The sequence below is a fragment of the Paroedura picta genome, chromosome 9, assembly GCF_049243985.1.
Source record: "Paroedura picta isolate Pp20150507F chromosome 9, Ppicta_v3.0, whole genome shotgun sequence".
Taxonomy (NCBI): domain Eukaryota; kingdom Metazoa; phylum Chordata; class Lepidosauria; order Squamata; family Gekkonidae; genus Paroedura; species Paroedura picta.
Genome location: NC_135377.1, coordinates 81499253 through 81519387, shown reverse-complemented (window position 1 = coordinate 81519387; position 20135 = coordinate 81499253).

Genomic DNA, 20135 nt, shown 5'->3' with positions numbered 1-20135 from the left:
CAGGTATCAAAATAAGGGAAAAATCAGCACAAAAGCACTCTCAGAAAACCTGGGCATACAGCATCCAGAAAACAAACTGAACACCGAGGGGAGGAAAATCAATGCAGAATGACAAACCAATACAGAATGACAAAGAAAGGAGAGAGAATATCCAACCATCATCAGCTCACGTGTGGAGACCCACAAGGAGCAGTCCTCTCTCCTATTTTATTTAATCTTCACGCGCTCGTTTGCTCAGCTGGTGCGGAAGCTTAGTCTGGGTTGCCATCAAAATGCAGATGACACCCAGCTCTTCCTCCTAATGGATGACCGCCCCAATTCCCCCCCTCCCCCCGACGCCTGGAAGCAGTGACGAAGTGGCTCAAGCAAGTCGTCTGAAGCTCAACCCTTCAAAGACAGAGGTCTTCTGGCTGGGTAGGAAGGGACCAATTGAAGAAGCGGGCTTACCCAACCTAGACAAAATACATCTAGCCCACTCCGACAAAAACCTAGATGTGATCCTTGATGCCTCCCTCTGCATGGAGACACATGTCATGAGAGTAGCACGCCAGGCCTTCTACCGCCTATGCAAAGCCAAGCTACTAGCGCCTTACTTGGCACAGTGATCTATGCAATGGTAACCTCTAAACTGCTGCAACTTGCTCTCCGCAGGCCTACCCTTATTCTTGATCTGGAAACTACAATTGGTTCAGAACGTCATGGCCAGAATTATCACCAATACACCATGGAGATCCCACATCTGGCCTATACTTCAACAACTCAGCTGGCTACCAATTAAAATCTGGATCAGGCTTAAGGTTCTGGTTCTTACCTTCAAGGAAGGCCATGTGCAGTCTGGGCCTAGTGTATCTGAGAGACTGTCTCTCTGCCTATACCCCCAAAAGAGCATTACGTTCTGCCACCACCAACTGGCTGGTGATCCCTGCCCCCAAAGAAGCACGTCGGTCCTCAATAACATCTACAGGTTCCTCCTCGGACACCTCCTCCATGACCTACACCAGTCTGACCTCTCTGGGGTTTTTATCTAAGTTGGCGTTCCTGCTATATTATTGTGGATCTAAATCATTGATATTATGTTAATTTAAACCACTGTTGGATTATTGTTGATGTTATTTCTGACTATGTTATATGCTTAGGTTGTTCCATGTATTACCCCACAACTTGATATGTAAACCACCCTGAGCCATATAGGAGAATGGTATAAAAATCTAATAAATAAATAACCTTTTTTTCCATCTCCCAAAATATTAGTACTCAATAGTATCCAATCAAATGGATGGGAAGTAGATTCGGGACAGACAAAAAAGAGCTACTACTTTACACAGAGAGTGATTACAGTGCAGAATTTGCTGCCACATGATTTAGTGATGGCCACAGGGATAAAGAGCTTTAAAAGAGGATTAGATAGATTAATGGAGGACTAGCAATGGCTACTAGAAATGGTGGCTGAGGGGAACCTCCATATTCAGAGCAAGGTTCTGCGACTCCCAGAGCCAGGAGGCCACATCAGTGAAATTGGCTTCTATGCCCGATCGTTGGTCATTTTGGGGAACTGGCTGGCCACTGTGTGAGATGGGAGGCTGGACCAGAGGGACTATTGATCTGATCCAACTGAGGGTTCTTATACTCACTTGTTCACTCAGCTTGCTGGTTTGCCTCAGTAAATTCTAGTTTTCATTGTTTTTATTCCAAAGAAGACTTAGGGCCATTTCGCACGGGGATCTTTGTTGCAAATTGTTTGCGGAATGAAAAATCGCCATTTAAAATAGTGGAATTCGTCGTTTTGCACACCTGGCTTTGTAGTGGAATCAGTTGCGTTTTTTAGCGTTTCCCACAGGCTTCCGGTCTCGGCAGAAATCGCTAGAAAGGAAGCGCTATTGCCAAGCTCGTCCCGCCCCTGGCCGTCAAGCAGCCAATGGGCAGCCGTTAGCATGCTCCCAAACAGCCGCTTTCCCTTTAAGAAAGGTTTTTTTTAAAAAAAAACAGACCCATAGCAACGAATCTGTGTAGATTCGTTGCTACGGAGAGACACATCCAGCTGCCTAATGTGAGCTGTCGTTTGATTGTATGATCGTTTGCACGCTGCCTCGAGTGATAAAAAAAAATTCCCCCCCCCCTTCTCACGGGCTCGATTTTCGGCTGAATTTATGTGTAAAAAATAAAGGGACTTTATTTCAGCAAACGGGCTTTTAAGTGGTTTGTGCTTAGTGACTAAAGGTGAAGGACTGAAGCCAGGGAAGCCTCTAAACAGAAAGAGGCTCGCCGGTGCGTTTATCCCCGCTCGCTCCGAGAAAAAAAAAATGGCGATCGCTTCGCCGGAAGTTTGGAGGAGAGAGCCAGGGGGAGGGACTTTGAAGAACCAGCAACAATGGTAACGCACAGGTCTTTAGCGCTAGTGTTGCAGATTGGTTGCAGGAGTGTATCGCTATCCGGAGGGTGAATCCACTTTTCTGGATTCCCCTGAAAGCGCCACAACGAAGCGCTTTTGGCGGGTCGGTTTCAGGATTGTTGCAGATTGTCTACGACGTCGTGGGTTATGGCAAATTAGTAGCGTTTCCAATTAGCAACCATTGTGCTATTTTGAAGCCGTGCGAAATGGCCCTTATATCTGCAGTTGGACGGTGTGTTCTGGGCAGGATGTCTGAATCGGTACATCAGATACAATCAATTAATTGCACGTGTGATGCCTACAGTCATCTGGTAAAGGAAAGCATGATACTATTAATCTTGCTGCATGTATTTCTATAAGGGATGTTTGTAAGACAGTATCAGGGTTTCATCCTTCACCCTTAAGGTAGCTACAATTGGTGCTAAATGCTGCAGACCAGATGGAGTTGGACACAGGGACCATATCACTTCAATTTTGTTCCCTTTTGTTCCACTGCCTTGTGGCTGGCTTCCAGGCCCAATGCAAGGTATTGGTGTTGACCTTTTAAACCCTACCTGGCTTGGGGTCAGTATAGCTGTGTAAACATACCTGACCTTTACTGTCATTTCAGAGGCCTTGTTAGTTAAGTCTAGATGGGTGGCAGTCTGTGGTACTGAAATTATGGAATCCCCTCCTCATGAAAAGTCATCTGTACAATTCTCTCGTGGTTCTCTGCCAGTGGGTGAATAATTTTTAATGCTGTCTGGCATTGCACCACTGATTTTGCTACCCTTCCTCCTGTTCATGTCTTTAGTTTCAATATTTAAAAGTTGTTTTAATGAATTTATCATGCGTTCTTGATTTTGTTTTAATGTGCTTACCTTTCACTGTCTCAAGGACCCTGTTGGGTGGCTTTTAAATGAAGTAAACAATCTACGGTCCTATTTTTCAAAGTGTCAGCTGAAGAAGAAGAGTTGGTTTTTGTACCACTTTTCACTACCTGAAGGAGTCTCAAAGTGGCTTACGATCACCTTTCCTTCTTCTCCCTATGACATCCTGTGAAGTGTGTATGTGTGTGTGTGTGTGTGGGTGGGTGTCTGAGAGAGTTCTGAAAGAACAGGGACCAGTTCAAGGTCACCCAGCAGGCCTCATGGGGAGGAGGAGAAGGGAATCAAACACAGTTCTCCAGATTACAGGCTATTGCTCTTTAACCACTGTACCATGCTGGCTCTCATTTTAAAAAAGCTGAACTTAAAACAACATTCAATTCTGTACTTTGTCACTTTGTCACATTTATTGTTGGGGGAACTGCTCCTTCTTCTGAAGTCAGAGGAAAATCATTCATAACATTTTCAAAATCAGCCGTGAACCCTTACAGTGCATTAGAAGAAGAAGAAGAAGAAGAGTTGGTTCTTATATGCCGCTTTTCCCTACCCGAAGGAGGCTCAAAGCGGCTTACAGTCGCCTTCCCATTCCTCTCCCCACAACAGACACCCTGTGGGGTGGGTGAGGCTGAGAGAGCCCTGATATTCCTGCTCGGTCAGAACAGTTTTATCAGTGCCGTGGCGAGCCCAAGGTCACCCAGCTGGTTGCATGTGGGGGGAGCGCAGAATCGAACCCGGCATGCCAGATTAGAAGTCCGCACTCCTAACCACTACACCAAACTGGCTCTTATCAGTAAGAACATTCTTAATCTGCCCTAATGAGTTCAGAGTCACACCCAGAAGGGCTGTTTTTTTTTTTTTTTTTTGCAACAGTAATTAGTGCAGTACAAATTAACATGATGCAACCTTGGGCAAGTCAGCAAACTCAGCTTCATCTAATGTGTAATGGCTTGTTCTAATTGTAATGTCTAATTGTAACATATAGGCTTTGGGCTGATCCTGCATTGAGCAGGGGGTTGGACTAGATGGCCTGTATGGCCCCTTCCAACTCTATGATACTATGATTCTAATTATTTATTATAAAGGATCTCTTTATTCATTAAGTTGTTAAGTCTCTTAAAGAAAGATCATGTCCTGCACCAGCCTGGCCAGGGTCTCCAGAATCTCTTTTCACTGTTTTCTTCCTCCTAAGCTGGTGATATTCCACGTAGCAATTTTCAAGGGGTAGAAAAGATCTAGTTCTGTCTTCTGTGAATTTTCCTGTCCTATCCTTGGGTTTTGCAGTTCCATTGTTTTCCTCTTTTAAACGTTGCTAGTTCTCTTGTCTGATGTTTGGATCTGGTGCCATCCTTTCCAGTGGAAGAGTGTCTTCCATTATTTCCATTTCTCCCCCCCTCCTCTACATGAGGAGGTGAAGCTCTACTGTTTGGGCTAGGCCCTGCCATTTCCTCCCAGGATGGAAGAGCTATCTCTCTCTGGTATCTACCGGTTGTACTGGATTCGGCTGAAGTTTCTGCCTCAAGTGGAGCTGCCCTGTTCACTGTGCAACTCCCATCTCCTGTGTACCTTCATCCAGTCTCTGCAATACTTTCTCTTTTCCTTCCTCTCTTCCTCTCTGTCTCTGCTTTTTGCCTCTTTCTCTAATAAGGATGGACTTCCTTGGGCATCTCTTTCATTCCTTTCCCCCTTTTCCTCCTTTCTTTCCATTCTTTCTTCCTCTTCTGTTGTCCCTTTCCACTTACTTCCTCCTTTCTGGATCCTCTGCTCTCGGGCCTGCTCAGGTGTTCTTCGGAGCATTTGCATCCATTCCATCTCATTTTCCTCCTCAGGTCCCTCTCATCTGCTCTCCTCTGCTTCCACTAAAACTTAGAACCAGTTTGCAGTTCCTGTTCCCTTCTCCACCCCTTCAGCTCCGGCTTTACTCTTGCCTTTACCTACCATCTGCCACTCGCTTTCCCATCTTTCCTTTGTATCCCTCCATTCTTGTCTGGCTTGTCTCATTTTGGCTTCATGTTTTTCCTCTGCTTCCCATGTTTATCCTACCTCCTGCTTTCTCCTCTCCCTTTTCTTCTGTTCCTCCTACCATTCCCTTTCAAATTTTTCCTTGTTCTGATTCCTGTAACTCTGGGGACACCAGTGATAAGGATGTCCTTCTCTCTGAGACAGATTATATGTCACCTGTTGCTTGCTGTATTCAGTAGAGTGGCCTCTCACCCCACACTTTCTGCATAGTCTGGTTGTACAGTCTTTTCTCATGGGTGTACTCGCACCACACAAATAAATACAGCACTGTACCTCACCATGGCTCTTTCCCCTCCCATGAAAAAATATCTGGGGAGGTGTTGCAGCTTCCCATTGGTGTTTCTCCAAAAACCCACCACTAATCTTTATTTGCAAGTCCATATGCTGTCTCTTCAGAAACCTATATGCAGGTCAAGAAGCAACAGTGAGAACTGGGCATGGAATCACTGATTGGTTCAAAATTGAGAAAGGAGTTCGGCAAGGCTGTATACTGTCGCCTTGCCTATTTAACTTGTATGCGGAGCACATCATGAGAAAGGCGGGATTAGAGGAGTCACAAATTGGGATCAAGATTGCAGGGAGAAATATCAACAACCTCAGATATGCAGATGATACCACTCTAATGGCAGAAAGCGAAGAGGAACTAAAGAGCTTCTTGATGCGAGTGAAGGAGGAGAGTGCAAAAGTTGGCTTGAAACTCAATATCAAGAAAACGAAGATCATGGCATCCGGCCCTCTCAGTTCCTGGCAAATAAATGGGGAAGAAATTGAGGTAGTGACAGATTTTATTTTCCTGGGCTCCATCTCACTGCAGTGAGAGGTCACTGCAGTCAGCCAATCTTTCTACTCATTCCAGGAACAATTATCTTGTTCCTCTCCTTGTTTTGTCCCAATGATGGTCTCTGGGTCTGCTTCCTCCTTTTCCCACTCTCTATGTACATCTTGGAGGGTGTGTATCAAGTGAGTCTCTCCCAGCCAGTCCGGCCAAACCACTGGACCTTTCTTTGTCTTTCTGGCCTTCAGAATCTTCTCCATCAATTGTAAGGCCATAAATCTGGCCTCTCTCAGCTGCTTATTTTCTTTCCCACAAATTCCCTTTAGGGCTTTCAAAACATGTTCTCTAGCTTTCAGGAGCATACTCCACAGCTTCTCATGCCCAAATGATTTTAGGTTTAGGTTCAGTAGCTGGCCTTTTAATGGAGGCTCTGTGGGATGTAGAGAGACAAGAATTGGTGGGGGGAGGAAAAGGGGAGTGGGGAAAATAAAGTGGAGAAAGTGGGGGGGGGGGACATCTAATAGGAGAAGCCTACAAGCAGAGGCCCAAGTTGTGGAAGGGAAGGAAGACATGAGAGAAAGCTCTGTGAATTACCTGGAGATTATGATTCAGATGGAAAATATAGAGGAAAGGATTGAGAAAGAAAAAGGGGAGATTGAAAAATTAGAGAAAGAAATGTAAAGTTACAGAAACAAGCAGGATCTGCAGACTCTTTAAGAGACATGGAGTTAACTTTAATTGAAGGAAAAGGCTATGTAGATCACCTTGGAATGAATTATTATGACCTGAAGCTTAAAAAATTAGCAAAGGCTGAGAAACGGCAAGAAGGGTGGAAGAGAGAGGAGAGGGAAAATACAAAAGAAAAGCGGCTCCCCAAAGAATAAAAAGTAAAATGTATGAACTGTGAAGCACCTGGAAAATAGAGGGGGTTTGCTGGCAAAACCCAGGGCAAAGGGGGGAAATCCTGGAGAAAATTTTCCTGGGGAACAGGAGAGTGAAATGGAAATACAAGGAGAAGCGGAAAGCTTCATTAAATGGGCAGAAAGTTAGGAGAAATGGGTAGGGGAGAAAGGGGGAGAAAAATCCAAAGGCTAGTCAAAAAAGAACTGGAATTCAGAGTTCATTCCTGAGACAAGGGCTGTGTGTCACGTGACCTGGGCCTTTACTGCATGGGGTTTTTCCAGTGGGTTCACCTTGCACTCCTGCCTGATTATTTTTTCCCATTCTACATCCCACTCTGCTTTCCAAGCTAATGTCCACGGGTGGGATGGGTTGTTCTACATTGATTTTTCACTCTTTCTGGGTTCAGCATGCTGTTTTCCTGTATTTATAAAACATGGATATACTAAGATTCTTCCTATTTATTCACCCCAAGCTAGAATGTTTTCATGCAGAAACATTCTCAGATTTCCCCCCAGCCTTCCAACATACTTTGGATGCTAGTCTTCCACTCCTAACAACCCCTATTGCAAAATATGTCTGCCCACCGTCCTTCCTCCCTCCCTCCTCCTGCAATCTTTGGTGTGCACCATAAGATTTCAGTTTGTTCACAAAACACAAATGGGAAGGTACCCATTTCAGTTCATGGCTTGCAAAGAGGTACCATCTTCCTGGAGGGAGTCAGGGTGAGAGTGGAGAGATCACTTGCTTGCTCAGCAGGCTCCAGCTTCCTCCCCCCATCCCCAGACTCACCTTCCCATCCTTTCCCCCTCCCCCCATGGCTGCCCTGGGAGCTTTAAAATGGTCCATGGCACATAGGGGAAAAGACAAAACATTTTTGAAAGTTTTTAATGGAGAACAGTGTGTAGTTTTGCCAATTCTATATTGAGGGAGAAAATACTGGCAAAAGGCAGAACCAAACTAACAACCTTTCTATCTCTAGACTACCTCCCTCCCACCTAATCAACTGAATAAGCTGAGAATCAATTCAGAAAAAAACACCATGTAAAACTTTCTGTGATTTTTTAAAAACCCTGGAACTGAGGCTTTCGTTGTCTGTTAAACTGATGGGATGAGGGGTGGGGGAAGGATAGGATAACCTGCAATAGACTACATACTATGAACTGGGAGGGGTTCATAGAGATATTTAATGAATTGCTATGCTACCAAGGATTTTTTCTGGAAGACTCTAATGTATGTAATGGAATAATGGAATAGATGTACTATCAGGGTCTAATCAATGCTATGATAGGGTGCTCATTGTACTTTATTTCAAAATGGAAATAATAATAATAATAATAATAATAATAATAATAATAATAATAATAATAATAATAATAATAATAATATCATTGGTTCTTATAAGCTGCTATTTCTCTACCCGAAGGAATCTCAAAGTGGCTTCCAATCACCTTCCCTTTTCTCTACCCACAACAGATACCTTGTGAGGTAGGTGAGGCTGAGAGAGCCCTGATATTCCTGCTTGGTCAGAACAGCTTGATGAGTGCTATGGCGAGCCCAAGATCACCCAGCTAGCTGCATGTGGGGGAGCGCGGAATCAAATCCAGCTCACCAGATTAGAAGTCTGCACTCCTAATTACTACACCAAGCAGGCTTTTAATAATAATGATGATGAGGAGGAGGAGGAGGGTGATAAGAAGAATTAATAATACATGTATAGTTCCCTTGAATCAATCACTGGCTCTGATCAAGCATGAATTGAAAGCAACTACTTGATCATAACAGCTGTTGATCCATTCCTACTGTCAGTCAAATGACACATCCAATCATTTTGAGATAAGATACAGGCATTTTGTATTTGATTAGTGATATTTTGGAATTATGCTCATTGTTATTCCAAAAGCAATATCTATGTCTATTACGTGTGAAGGAAAATGCAGTAAGGATGCTTCAGCTGACAGTCTTAACCGGTGCTGGTCATAATTAAACAGAGCTTCAAGCCCTTTGAAATCCATGAGCAAGTGCACCTGGGCTTCTTCCAAGAATCTTTTTTCACCTATCCCCAGAGTCTGATAATCCCTTCATCAGCCAGATGTTGTTGCTAAGGTGGCCTCACGTTTCACTTCCTATTTGTGCTTGTTTCTGCTGATGCCTTTCCCTCCTGATACAGGGATCGTGCTTATCTAGATGTCTCCAGCTTGTCTGGGCAGAATGCTATCCCGAAAGACAACTCATTTCTACACCTTATGAAAAGTCTTACATTATGAAACAGGGAAATGCTTGTGTATCCCCAGATGCAATTATTGCATATACAAAAGGGCACACGTCGTTGTCTAAAAAGGAGGCTATTATGCAGCAGCTCCTCATAAGGTGCACAATAAGGAATACTTCAAGCATAATTAAGCTCATGTTGCAGCTGTCAGTTGGGCAACAAGGAAGGCACATTTTGCCTATGATAAGCAATTTGTTTCTTTTTGTGGTCCATTTTTAAATCTGAAACCTTATTCCATTCTCTGAAAAGAAGATACTGTTTACTGTCTCTGAAAAGAAGAACCGTATATACATTTCTTTAAAGCAGAGGTGGGCAAACTGCAGCCTTCCAGATGTCCATGGATTCCATTTCCCATGGGCCCCTGCCAGCATTTGCTGGCAGGGGCCCATGGAAATTGTAGTCCATGGACATCTGAAGGTCCGCAGTTTACCCACCCCTGCAAAGGTTCCAGGTTGTGCACACTCATCCCTTCCACAAGGGCATCATAAAAATATTTGATGCTTTTCCTTCCCTCTCAGTCTGGCTCCGCATAGCCCGCTGATTGAGAACACTCAGATGATCCTGACTTTGTAGCACATTTTATCATATAAAAAAGTGGTGGTGATGAGTAATCTACTGTTTTACTTGTTAACCCATGGAATATCACAGGAGGCATCTACTGTAAATGCCCAGTACCTTAAAGATCCATGAAGAGGGCTTTCTATTACAAAAATTGTACCCAAGGTCATCTGCCAGTTGACCAGTCTCTGGATCATAAGCATGTTAATTGTTATGGAAAGACAACAGAATGTCTCTTATGACACAGAGAATTTCATTCCTAGGAGGATTTCCTGAATGGGTGGAAGTTAATTAATTTATATATATATATTAAAACTTGTTACATATTTATCAGGTGATATGACCATATATGGTCATGTTAACTGCCCCCCTCCTTCTAAAATGGCCAGTGATGTGCCAGGAGGGGGTGGGAAGGGAAAGGGCTCCAGGTGACGTGTACTTAGCTCTGCTTCCTGACCCTATTCTGCATGATCGCTCCACTTCTGTGGCTTCTTGAAGTCTGGTGAATGTTTCAGGGGTTTCTCAACAGCAGGGGTAGACAGACTGCGGCCCTCCAGATGTCCATGGACTACAATTCCCATGAGCCCCCTGCCAGCATTCACTGGTAGGGGGCTCATGGGAATTGTAGTCCATGGACATCTGGAGGGCCGCAGTTTGACTACCCCTGCTCAACAGTATAAAAGTTGAGAAAGGCTGGCCTAAATGTTTCCGTCAGCACTGTTGCATAATTTTAGGGACTCATCTCAACATTCTAATCCCAAACAGTTTTTGTAATCATACTGCAAACCTCAGGTTACTTTTTAAAAGGTTTGAAGTGACAGTACCCTCTAGTGGCAGAGTAAATGGCACCATTTCAGATTAAAACACCATCTTTGGAAGCTTCCTTGCACAAAAAATAACCTTTTGGAAGGAAGAGATCTAATACATTAGAGAGACCTATTGTAGCCCAGGCCTCATATTGTTGTGCTAGCCTTTATTTGTTTCTATTTTATGTTTATATAGAAATATATTTTAACAGCAATCCCCCACATTTGGTGCTGAAGGGCTACCGTGTCTTCTGTTTCATTCTCTTTGCACATACAAATTCTGCTTTCGGAACCCAGTTAGGTTGGTGTTACACAAGTCATTATTCAGAGCGGCTGAATAAAGCACCCACAAAAGGTTGGACCCAGAGATACTCTTCTGCATGTATAACAACATTTAGGCTAGCAGACTGGTACTCCCATTGGTAGAAGAGAGAAGTGGAGCTGGCTTGGGCTCGCTATGGTGCTGATAAAGCTGTTCTGACTGAGCAGTGATATCAAGGCTCTCTCAGCCTCGCCTACCTCGCAAGGTATTGGTTGTGGGGAAAGGAAAGGGAAGGTGACTGTAAGATGCTTTGAGACTCCTTCGGGTAGAGAAAAGTGGCATATCAGAACTAACTCTTCTTCAGTACTATCAGGGCTCTCTCAGCCTCACTTCCCTCGTCTTCTTCGTCTTCGTCTTCTTCGTCTTCATGACCTATGCCACAGTTTTATATTCAGCCTAGTTCACAAATAGTCCTGTATCTGGAAAATGTATCTGGAAAATGTATGGTAGACAGCTGAAAAGCCTGAAGGTTATTACCTAAAGATAATACTACATTTTAGCGACTCTTTGGCCAACCAATCTACTGGCTGTGGTGGGCTTTCCTGGCTGTGTGGCAATGGCCTGGAAATTTTAGTCCCTGACATTTCAACAGTAACTGTGGCTGGCATCTTCAGAGATAGGGTGTGGCAAAATGGAAATCTCTTCATTCCAAAGTTATTCCCATCTTGTCGTGTCCTACCTCTGAAGATGCCAACCACAGTTACAGGTGAAATATCAGGACTAAAGTTTCCAGATCATGGCCACACAGCACAGAAAATGCACAACAGCCAATTGACTCCAGCCATGAAAGCCTTTGACAATTCATTAGTTGCTCTACATTTAAAAGGATAGCATGTGCTGTAGACCAGAGTATCACTAGGCTACCCAAGGGTACAGTCATGCAATCAAAAATCTCAACAGAACTTAAATAGAAAGAAGAAGAGAAGAAGAGTTGGTTCTTATATGCCGCTTTTCCCTACCCGAAGGAGTCTCAAAGCAGCTTACAGTCGCCTTCCCTTTCCTCTCCCCACAACAGACACCCTGTGAGGTGGGTGAGGCTGAGAGAGCCCTGATATTTCTGCTCGGTCAGAACAGTTTTATCAGTGCCGTGGCGAGCCCAAAGTCACCCAGCTGGTTGCATGTGGGGGAGCGCAGAATCGAACCCGGCATGCCAGATTAGAAGTCCGCACTCCTAACCACTACAGCAAACTGAAAGTAATTTTTTAAAATTTATTTAGATTTTTACACTGCCCTTCCATACGGTTCTGGGTGGATTACATAAAATGTCATATGGTAAATTACATAGAACATTGTAACAAATATAACAATCATAACATATCAACTAGAACAATATTTCAACAAGAACATTAATTTTAACAGAGCCCTTAGATAGGTGGTGGGGGGAACCAGCAGATGTTGTTAGGTTGGTCAGCCTCAAGCTGGTAGAGGAGCTCCCTTTTACAGGCCCTGCAAAATTGTGGGAGTTCGGGCAGTTATTGTCTAAAGAACCTCAAATGTTAACTTAAGGTTAGAGAATCCTGCAGAACATAATCAAATATCCATCTAGTCCAGAATTCTGTTTCCTTCAGTGTTTCTGGCCAGTTTACAAACAGGACATGAATGCTACAGAGTTCATTGTCCCCGAGCAGGTTAAGCATAATATTGTGCTAGGTTTGGGTGGTTCCATTTTATCTGGTCAATATGATATATTATTTCTTGCCATATATATTCTCACAACACCACCCTAGAGACCAGTTGAACCAATGGTAGAGAATATGACTGTTTAAACTGTTAGAACATCCTGATAGCCACTTATTATTTTTGTATGCATCTTTTTAAATCACAGCCTTTGGGGGGGGGAATCTTTGCTTTAGTGGTTTTTGTCATTATATGACAATTCTAAATGGGTATCATTTTGTTATGCACAGGACACCTTGCCAACACACAAAACATTGACACTGCTATTGGTGTTGTAACCTACATGCTGTCTACATTATATGCTAAACATCCATAATAACTACAGATAAGTATTGCAAATGTACAGTTTATGCATTACACTGTGTTCATTATGTAAATAATGTTTAATCAAATTGTTGCAGATCTAGAAACGCAAACCTGCTTAATGGTGGTGGGGGTGTAAGACGTTCTGTATAAATACAGGCAACTCACAGAAGGCATCATCACATACAATTGTTGTCCTGGGATCATTGCTGCTTGAGTCAAGGTAAAGAGTTTTCCTATTGAGAGGTTAGGTAAAGTGGCATTTGGAGTCTGACAAAGGGAATTTTGACTATTGAAAGCTTATCCGCCCCTCCCCACGAAAAAATTGTATTGTCTCTGAGGGGCTATAGGAATTGGATGTAGCGCTTGGGGATCTGTATTTTTAGGGAGGGGAGGAAAGGAGGCATGGAATGTCCTGATTTTATCAGATCTTGAAAGTTAAGCTGGGTTGGTACTTGGCTGGGAGACCGCCAAAGAGGTATCTGCAGAGGGGTACCATATAGAGGATGGAAAAGAGTTGTTCTCTCTTGCCCTGGAGGGAGGGACCAGATCCAATGGAATGAAATTAATTCAAAAGAAATTCTGTCTAAACATCTGGAAGAAGTTCCTGACAGTCAGAGTGGTTTCTCAATGGAGCAGGCTTCCTCGGGAGGTGGTGGGCCTCTCAATTTTTCCAACAGAGACTGGATAACCATTTGACAGAGAGGCTGGTTCTGTGAAGGTTCAAGGGGTGGCAGGTTACAGTGGATGAGCGATATGGTTGTGAGTGTCCTTCATAGTGCAGGGGATTGGACTAGATGACCCAGGAGGTCCATTCGAACTCTATGATTCTATGATTCTATGAGGAAGGCAATGGCCAACCATGTCTGCCGCTTGCTTGACTTGAAAGCCCCTTGCTAGGGTCACCAAAAGTTGCCTGTGAATTCCACTTCTATAGAAATGTTCTTTGTCCTGTTTTTGGAAACTCAGTCAAGAATTGTTAAGTGGATCTGGAGGCTCTCCAGAAAGGCTTCTCCTTCGTTCACTAATCCTGAAAGGTTTGGTGCATACAAGTGTGGAAAGAATCATTCTTAGCGACTTGGGTACCATGTGGAAAGGAATACCCCAGCCGTGATTGGGGCTGTTGCTGATGCAGTGTTTCTAACTTTTACTTGTTTATTAGATTTTTATAACGCCCTTCTCACATGGGCTCCCTTACCACTCTCTGGAATCAGACATTGAAGGCGGACATTGAAATTGGAAATATCTGCCTGCTTTGGCTTCTTTTTAGTGTATGGGACTTCTCTTCCTGCACAAACAAAGAACAGTGTCAGGTTCAGAGGTGCTGGGCATTTTCAGATAGTGATGTCAAATTCCGGTTCAGCCTATTAGAGGCTTGTTTCTCTTGAAACCTGAAAATAATAGCATTCGATGTTTTGAACAAAATAACAGAACAGTTTTGAAATGTTTACATTGGAGTTGTATTAAGGCAATATAAGATGCCTTGGAAAACTATTACAATTGGTGGTAGTGTTAGCACGCTGGTGTATACTAAATGCTGGAATTATCACTGAGCAGAGCTGTACTCCTCCAAGTCCATCAAAGTCAAAGGGCCTAGAAGGGTGTAACATTGTTTATTATTTATTTATTTATTTTATTTATTATTATATTTATATACCGCCCTCCCCGAGGGCTAAGGGCGGTTTACAGGAAACAGGATTATGTTGCAAACCAGTTTGGAAAGTGGCATGCACGGTGTCCTTAAAAGTAAGCTAGAAAAATATTAGAGAGCCAGCATCGTGTAGTGGTTAGGAGTGTGGACTTCTAATCTGGTGAGCCGTGTTTGATCCCCCACTCCTCTGCATGCAGCCAGCTGGGTGACCTTAAGCTCACCACAGCACTGAAAAAGCTATTCTGACTGAACAGGAATACCAGGGCTCTCTCAGCCCCACCTACCTCACAGGTTGTCTGTTGTGGGGAGAGTAAAGGGAAGGCGCTTTGAGACTCCTTTTGGTAGAGAAAAGCAGCATATATGAACCAACTCTTCTTCAGTAATATATGGGCTCTCTCGCCTCCCTCAAAAGATGTCTGTTGTGGGGAGAGGAAAGGGAAGGTAAATGTAAGCCGCTTTGAGATTCCTTTGGGCAGAGAAAAAGCGGTACATAAGAAACAACTCTTTGTCAGTAATATCAGGGCTCTCTCAGCCTCACCCACCTCACCGGGTGTCTATTGTGGGGAGAGGAAAGGGAAGGCAACTGCAAACCACTCTGAAACTCTTTTTGGAAGAGCAAAGCAGCATATAAGAACCAACTCTTCTTCTTCTTCAGTAATATCAGGGCGCTCTCAGCCTCCCCTCCCTCATAGGATGTCTATTGTGGGGAGAGGAAAGGGAAGGCGATTGGAAGCCTCTTTGAGACTCCTCCTGGTAGAGAAAAGCTGCATAAAAGAACAAACTCATCTTCTTTTTCTAGATATAGAAAATGACAGCTTGTTGATCCCAAGACTTATTATTAAATTAAATTAAATTCTGGTTTGGTTCAGGATTCAGGGCAGACTTAGAACAGAGTCAGAATTTTCTTGACCTGTGGTCAGGAGAGGTAGGGGTAGGTTGGCAGCCATTTAAATATCACAGCTCACAGGTGGCCCAACATACTCATACTAACACAATAATTTTAATAATGATTTAATCCCCCCCTTTTGTTTCCTTTTTCTTTGTAGAAATTTTAACTTGGACTAACTTTTAAAAATTATTAAAAATAAATATTGCAATGTCTGGAGCTGTTGTGTAATTGTTATATTTGATCACTGAAGAAGACCGTTGGGATGAAATGGGTCACATTAGGTCTATGTTTGATAAAATTGTATGATTTTATATGGATTTGAGGCTATTATTTGGACCTATAAGTGTTATTAATTTATAATAAATACATGCATTTTCCTATATTTTGTAACACACTTGTTCTATATTGAGATGAAGCATTACTAGGCCATTTAATTTAGATTTCTGTAACCTTCTGGTTCTTAATTCAATATTTCAGTTAAGTTTATTCTCCCCTCCCTTTCTTTGTCTTACATTGCAGCCATTTAATCCTAACAGCAGACAGGTGCACCCACTTCACTGTCAGGTTTAAATGGCTGGAAGCCGTTTCACAGATCAGTTTCACTTTTCCCTGATTTTAAGATTGAGAAGACCAGGCAAAACAGCTCTCAGTGATTTAAACCTTTCAATTGAAGGGCAAACCCGGCCTGCTCAGCTGTTAAGTTTACATGGCCCGAACAACTGAACTGAACAAAAGTCCAGTAAATTTTGGGGGAAGGTGCTTTCCCTAAACTTCAGTTCAGAAGCTCTAATCATGCCATCTTTTCCGTTAGTCATATCAAATTGCTCTCCTAATTACAGATACCGCTTATATGGCTTTTGCCCATATATGTCACATGTTCTCCAGAGTAAACTATAGGTGGTCAAAGAGGACTTCAGCCTTCCTTTTACACAACTAGAAAAGCTAGTTGGACCTAGCTCATTATGTGGTAACTAGTCTCACTCATTTCAAAGAAACTCCCTTCAAATAAGATAATTTTTCTATCTGAATGAAAAACTGGAAATGAGAGAGATTCTCTTGTGGACATTTCATGTTTAAATGTTATAAGAACCCTTCTGTTTTTCATCACATACAAAATCCAGAAACAATTATTTTTAATATTTTAGATGGTTATTACTGGAGCATATGCATGAGTTTCAAAAATGGTACTGAGAGCTTACATATTCATGTAGGTAAAAAACAAAGCAGAAAAGCTTAGAAAATGATGAAGTGCCAATTTGTCTTCTGCCTTTAGAACATCTGAATTCCACCATGTCTTCCATGTCAGAGGCCAATGCCAAATTTTCCCTTGACTTTTACCGGAAGATGAGAACAGAACACCCAACTGATAATCTCTTGTGCTGCCCTGTGAACCTTAGCTGTGGCCTGGGCCTGCTCCTTTTGGGATCTGAATGTAACACGGCATCTGAGCTTAAAAAGGTGGGTGTAGTTCAACTTGTGCACATTTCTAAATAGATTACCCTTGATGTACCTAACTTTTATTCATAGTCAGTTATCATGATTTCTCAATTTACCTATTTTTGTATGCAATCAGTTTTCCTCTGAAGGCTGTGTCGGTGGATTCTATATCAAGCATATTATTCCTAAATCAATATTATAATCATTCAAGGTGCTGCACTGGGATGAACTAGAGGATCATAACAAAACCCAACATGATGAGCATTTGATGGAAGAATACAATGATTCACCTACACAGGTTTGTAAAAAAAAACACACACAAAAGAAATTGCATGGATTTTTTTCTTGCCAATTCCTACTAGCATTTTGGTACTAGTTCCAGCTACCTGAATACCAAATGCCATCACAATTGGAGAATATATGTGAAGGACAACAATAAGTTCCCAAGTTTACTTAAAAACTTTTACATAAAAGTATGGTTTTAGTTTCCATAAATTTATACCCAATGAAGTATTCAGATATGATGTTGATTTCCGTTTTGCCCCTTATTTTGAGGCTAGTCTAATCTAAGTATATGTGACGACACAGCCAAAATAATCTTTTTTGGTGATAAACAAGATGTAGTGAATTTTCTGTCACAGTAATTTGGGATATACAGGGGGAAATTACATCTATTAGTCTTTGCTCTTCTATACAGAATTATTTTTATTTTATTGCAGGCACAGGACAAGATCCCCCTGAAACCCCACCCTGAACCACAACATGCTAAACCTTGGGATGAGAGCCATCAAGTCCATGAATCACAACATATCAAACCTTCTGATGATAGACATCATGCCCAAGAACAACAACACACCAAACCTAGAGATGCTAGACAACAAGCTCAGGAACCACAACACAGTAGGCCTAGTGATGAAAGACATCAAGCCCAAGAACCACAGCACACTGAGAGACATCAGGCCCAGGAACCACAACCCGAACACACTAAACCTAGAGATACTAGACGACAAGCCCCCCAACGACACATTAAACCTAGAGATGACAGACATCAGGCCCAAGAAGCTCAACACACTAAGCCTAGTGATGATAGACATCAGGCCCAAGAGCCAGAACATACTAAGCCTAGAGATGAGAGACATCAGGCCCAGGAACCACAACAAGCTCAGAGACACCAGGCTCAGGAACCACAACAAGCTCAGAGACATCAGGCTCAGGAACCACAACAAGCTCAGAGACATCAGGCTCAGGAACCACAACAAGCTCAGAGACATCAGGCTCAGGAATCACAACAAGCTCAGGGACATCAGGCTCAGGAATCACAACAAGCTCAGGGACATCAGGCTCAGGAACCACAACAAGCTGAGAGACATCAGGCCCAAGAACCACAACAAGCTCAGAGACATCAGGCTCAGGAACCACAACAAGCTCAGAGACATCAGGCCCAAGAACCACAACAAGCTCAGAGACATCAGGCCCAGGAACCACAACAAGCTCAGAGACATCAGGCTCAGGAACCACAACAAGCTCAGAGACATCAGGCCCAGGAACCACAACAAGCTCAGAGACATCAGGCCCAGGAACCAGAACACACTAAACCTAGAGATACTAGACGACAAGCCCCCCAGCGACACATTAAACCTAGAGATGAGAGACATCAGGCCCAAGAAGCTCAACACACTAAGCCTAGTGATGATAGACATCAGGCCCAAGAGCCAGAACATACTAAGCCTAGAGATGAGAGACATCAGGCCCAGGAACCACAACAAGCTCAGAGACATCAGGCCCAGGAACCACAACAAGCTCAGAGACATCAGGCTCAGGAACCACAACAAGCTCAGAGACATCAGGCTCAGGAACCACAACAAGCTCAGGGACATCAGGCTCAGGAACCACAACAAGCTCAGAGACATCAGGCCCAAGAACCACACCAAGCTGAGAGACATCAGGCCCAGGAACCAGAACACACTAAACCTAGAGATACTAGACGACAAGCCCCCCAGCGACACGTTAAACCTAGAGATGAGAGACATCAGGCCCAAGAAGCACAACACACTAAGCCTAGTGATGAGAGACATCAGGCCCAAGAAGCACAACACACTAAGCCTAGAGATGAGAGACATCAGGCCCAAGAAGCCCAACACACTAAGCCTAGAGATGAGAGACACCAGGCCCAAGAACCAGAACAGACTAAGCCTAGAGATGAGAGACATCATGCCCAAGAACCACAACAGACTAAGCCTAGAGATGAGAGACATCAGGCCCAGGAACCACAACAGACTAAGCCTAGTGATGACAAACCAGAGGCCTCTCAATCTCCATGTTCTTGCTCTAAGCCCGAGGCACCGGAAAAAGAGGAACCAGCTTCTGATGAGGTAAATGGTGAACTATTTGGAGAGTTTAATCTCACCTGCTATTTGGATATTTGGGGATTCTCTTTTAATATATTTAATGGTTTAACAGATTGTATGATTTTATAATGGAAAGTGGGAAAGTAGGAAGCCCAGATACCCAGTTAAAATTCTTGTGCAAACATTTGTGATAATCTAAGTTATATGGTCTACTTCCCTCCCCAAAATGTTGCCATCTTGAGAAAAAGTAAAACATGATGTAATCATTGGGGAGGGGGGCAGAATTTCTTACCAGTGACCTTTTTTAATCAATAGTTTAACAGCACCATCTTAAGCAGAGTTACAGTATTCTAAGAGCATTGACTCTATTTAGGATGCTACTGTAAGTTGTTATTATAATAAAGCAGGAAATCCACATGAATCACCATGAGCACCACACAAGAAGGATGTGATGCAAGTGAACTAAACCAATCCATAGATGATTATTGAGAAGTGAGTTCCCTGTGTTCAGTCGGATTTATCTTAGATCCCACCTTGTGGGAGAGCACAAGAAGTTTTCTGCTCGTCCCATGAAAGCTTTCTTATTCCCCCCAAGCCTTTGTTTTTTAAAATCCATCTAGTTGCACATATGATTCTTCTCCTTCACCACCTGTTTAAAAACTGCAAAACTGAAGAACAGAAATGTAAGAGAACTTGTGGATTATAGCACAATTAAGGGTCTCCTAGTCAGGGTTGGATTTCAAGATGGCACAGGTTGAGCTGGTGCAGAAAAGGCATTGGCTTGATAAATAAGAAGAATAAACGCAGGAACAAGCAGGGTGACACTGTTGGAAGAGAATTAGTGTGGAATGGTGCGTGAAGATACTGGTGCCCATTTACTTTTATGGCCCTGCTTCTAGGTCTCTAAGGATGAATGCTTGAAT